Genomic DNA, 4805 nt, shown 5'->3' with positions numbered 1-4805 from the left:
ACGGGAAAGAGGCGGTGAAGGCGCGGATCCGAGAAGGCCACTCCTGGAGTGAAAGGATGTGGGAAAAACACCTCACAAAGGAGGGAGAGGATGGAAAGTCAAGGCTTCCAAGTTATGGGAAAGCTAAGTAAAGAGCAAGAGAGGGGTAGGGGTAGGGGGAGGGGAGAGGGGGCCGGAAGTCGCCAGAAAACCCCTCCCCCACCGCTGGCAGCCACAAAATCTGAAACTTAAGGGAGAAAAGTTTAGAGAGAGAAGCTCTCAAACTAGAGAGAGAAATGCTCTAAGGGAGAAAAGTTTACCCATAGCCAAACTCTGTGTTGTAAAGCTTCTTTTTTTAAATTATCATCCAATTTGGCAAAGGTTTTTTTTTTTTTTGGGGGAGGAGGGGCTAAAATTTACAAAAAAAAAAAGAAGACAAAATAGGCTAAAATAATTAATAAGACAAAATGTCATATCAAATTTATAATCATTTCACTTTTTCTTTTACAAATATCATATCCAATTATAAAAAAAAATTCTATATATCTTTCTAAACATAAATATTTTAACTTATTAAAATAATTAAAAACTAAAATAGTCTACTTTTTCAATCGAAGCCATGTGTGTCAGTGAAAAATGTGCAGTTTGGTGGATCTGAGCTCTGGCTAAATCTAGTGAATGCCAATTGAGCACTCTGTCTCTATCTAATGTTACTTTGTCAATGGCTTCTTTTTTTCCTTTTTCTTTTTGTGCACACAAGTTTATGTTAGCAATTTGTTTAGTTACTGTACAGGTGGACACCTCTATATACAGTTGAACCCAGGAATGGCAACGGGCTGGGGCGGGGCCGGGGATGACACTCCCCGTCCCCGATCCCCGAAGGTAGAAAAATCCCCGTCTCCGCCCCGATCCCCGACGGGGAACCCCTCACCTCCCCCACCCCCGTCCCCTAACGGGGATCGGGTTTCCCCGACCCCGAAACATCCCCGGCAGATTTGTTCAACACACAACCAAAAAAAAAAAAAATTTCTGTAGAATGGAGGCTTCATGGTTCATGATTTGTTCTTCAACACACAACAATCATCAACAACAACAGCAAATATATATAACTTAAAAAAAAAAATGTTCTTCAACAACAAATATATATATATATATAATGTTCTAAAAGGTACAACAGAGATACATACTGATCTGTATATGTAACATACAGAATCAACATAAAAAAAAATAGATCGGTATATGTAACATACAGATCTGTGTATCTGCGTCAGAGAGAGAGAGAGAGAGGAGGCCGATCGCGACGCCGCGACGCCGACAGTGGCGATGAGCGACGGAGGAGGCCGATCGGCGGAGAAGGAAGATCTGTGGCTGTGAACGACGGTGTGAACGACGGAGGAGGCCGATCGCGACGTCGACAGTGGCGATTAACGACGGAGGAGGCCGATCGCGAAGCCGCGACGCCGACAGTGGCGATGATCGACGTCGTGAACAGGGCCAGAGAGAGAGAGAGTAGAGGGGGTAGAGAGAGAGAGACGGAAGACAACTGGTGAGGGTTTGGTTTCTATGTGTGTCTATATATATATCTAGGGGTAAATCAATAATTTTAATTCGGGGAAAAACCGGGCCGGGGAACGGGGACGGGGACGGGGACGGGGCCGGGCCGGGTACAGGGTTGGGATACTTATCCCCGTCCCCGGCCCGAAACTATTCGGGGATTGATTTTTAAATACCATCCTCGTCCCGTCGAGGGTATTTTTCGGGAAAAACCCGTACAATTCGGGATCTGGAGGTCGGGTCCCCATCGGGCCGATTTTAAATTGCCATCCCTAGTTGAACCTGAGAGATTTCACAATAGCAACTATCGTCTCGTTGGTAACTCAGTTTTAATTAAAAAATTAAAATATTATTATAAATTGTTATATTTTTTTTTATTTTTCTATATATTTTTTGTAAAAAATTAAAATATTATTAAAATAATCTATTTCAAACTAAACCTAAATTTGCCCACTCAAAACCACTTGAGTTATAGCCCGGCCTTGATGACTCAGTTTACTTAGGTTTATTTTTTAGGTGACATTCAAGTTAGTATTATTTGATATGATTAAGCATTTCAACCAAGTTGTCATTTGTCTTGTCTAGGTAACATTTGTCATTGCCTTGCCAAATTTTAAATTTGACAAACATGGAAAGGAATTTTAAATTATTTATTTATTTATTTGTTTTACTCTTTATTACGTAGAGCCTACATTAAGTAGATTGTTTAAAGATTTAAAACATAAACTGAAATGAAAAATATATTATAATAAATTTGAAACATTTGGTGGAGTGTGTATTTTTCGAAATGACAAATTAAAATATGTAAAATTATCACCTAAACTTTCAAAAATAAAAATTGACATCTCAAAATTTGAAGATCTGTTGGCAAATCTTATATGTACCAAGAAAAATTAATTAAACGAAAAATTCATAATTGAAAAAAGTGTGAATTCAATTCATTGTCAATGTGACTAACACCACATGATCCTAAAATTTATATTTTAAATATTTTTTTCACGGGTGTGAATTAAAGTACCATCAACAAGCAATAATGCTACACAAAAGAAGATTTAAAGAGAAGATTAGACCGTATTGTTAGACCCACTTTAACGATCTATTTTGTTAATTTTTTTAGTTTCGATTTGTATATATTATCCATAAAAGAGAAAAGAAAAGAAAAGATTGTGATAAATAATGTGATGAAATTATATATTTATAATTATTCAAATAATATATTTTTTTTAATTTTTTTTTTATAAATAATGTACATATGAAGGTTTAAAAAATAAATGGAGCAAATTATTAAAATAGGCCTATGATGAGCCCAGAAAGACCAACTAGCATGGTCTAATCTTCCCATCCAACTGATGGGAAATTGTACCAATAAATAAATAAATTGTGACTAAGTTGTAATAATTAATTTAAAACAAAGAATCCTATCAACATATTTTCTAATTAGGGGTGAGCAGCGGATACACCGATCCGTCAAAACCGATCGAAACGATCCGAACCGATCCGCCGCATTTTGGACGGATGCGTGATGACGAGCGGACGGTTGCGGATTGATTTTCTCCAATCCGCCAATCTGGCGGACGGATGGCGGATTGGAAATTCCTTTGGCCGCAACCGAACCGCCAAACCGCGAACACCCCTAGTAATTTATAAAAGTTTGTGTTTTCAGTTTGTTTAAATATTCTGTTTATGTTTTCAATTAAAAAAGAGTTAAATTATTCTGTTGAAAAAAAAATTTCAACTTGAATATCTTTTTTGAATTGAAAAAAATAAATGTATTATTTTTCTATATTTTTTGATTTTTAAGTCTATCTCTAAAAATAATAAATAGAAAATATGATATATGCTGGTTGGTTTTTGTTTTCAAAAACAGATATAGATGTAATAATACAGAGACATACAATCTCTACTACTGCTTTGTTCATGGTTTTGATGGTTTGAATTATTTTTATATTTTAAGAACCACAGATTGTAATACTTTATATAGATGAGATTGTAATATTTTTTTAAGTCATTAACTGTAATACTTTTTTTTTTTTTTGAGGAAGTGCATAAGTTGAATTATGTTAAAAATTTATAAAATTTTAAACCGTCAAACCGATTCGCATCCATCCGCCAAACCGCCAATCCGCTCAATCCACATCCGCTGGATTGGCGAACGGATGCGGATTGATTTTCTCCAATCCGCCAATCTGGCAGACGGATGGCGGATTGGAGGTTTCGTGGCCGCAATCGACCCGCGTCCACCCCTACTTCTAATTAGTAGACTACCTGTTCGGTTATTTAACGAAAGAATCTTATAAAAAAATAAAGGGTAAATCATTACATTATGGAGGAAAATTTGATATTGTCATCTCTTTTACACAACAATGTATATTTTGCTTTGTTTATCTTTCTATTTCCATACAATCTGCATTAATTTCGATTCATTTAGCCTTATAAAAAGGAATGTCATTATAATTATGTTAAAATTGTAGAATTTGTTAAAAAAAAGGTCAAGTGTTATATGAATTAAAACTTTAAGAGACCTAATGTAACTATGTCCAACTTATAAAACTTATTGTATTTTAAAAAAAATCTCTAGTAGTCAATATAATTTTGTGTTTGCATGACCTTACATAGGAGGATAATTAGAGAAAAAGCTAAGGAGTTTAAAAGACTAATTTAAAATTTTATTTTAAAAATTTGTAATGCAAATTTAAATTTAATATGACATAAATCACGGTGAATAAATTTGTTCTATTTATTTTATTTTTAGTAGCTTTTTTTAAACTTTAATTGTTTTAAAAAGCTGATTAAAAGTTAACTTTTTAATTTTTTTAAAAAACATGTAAGAAAATAAAAAGGTGATGCGCCTCAAAATAAGTTAAAACTTTAATCATAATATTGATGGTCAACTTGTCACGCATTAAGCTTTTACTTTTAAAAAAGTTGTTGAACGTCCTAAACCCTGTACAGTAGTATGCTGTGAGTGTGAGAGAAATAATTTGAATCGTTCATATTGTGGGTAAGGAAGGAATCATAATTTAATATTCAGGGGTACAAAATTTAGATTAAAAAGCTTTGGCTATTGGATATATACTATCATAGATAATGATTAACCAATTAATAGAGCCGTAAATCTCACTGAAAAGTCGGTAGTTAGATTCATCCCTCTTATCTAGTGTATCCAAAATATAAACTATTAGATTTTTTTACAATAAAAAATGAGAAATATACTAAGACTGAATGCTAAATTAATAGACAAAAAAATTAAACTAGCGTTGGGCCTTAACAAA

The sequence above is a fragment of the Camellia sinensis genome, chromosome 10 (assembly GCF_055761805.1).
Source record: "Camellia sinensis isolate YWXY chromosome 10, ASM5576180v1, whole genome shotgun sequence".
Classification (NCBI taxonomy): Eukaryota; Viridiplantae; Streptophyta; class Magnoliopsida; order Ericales; family Theaceae; genus Camellia; species Camellia sinensis.
This window is presented reverse-complemented; position numbering follows the sequence as displayed.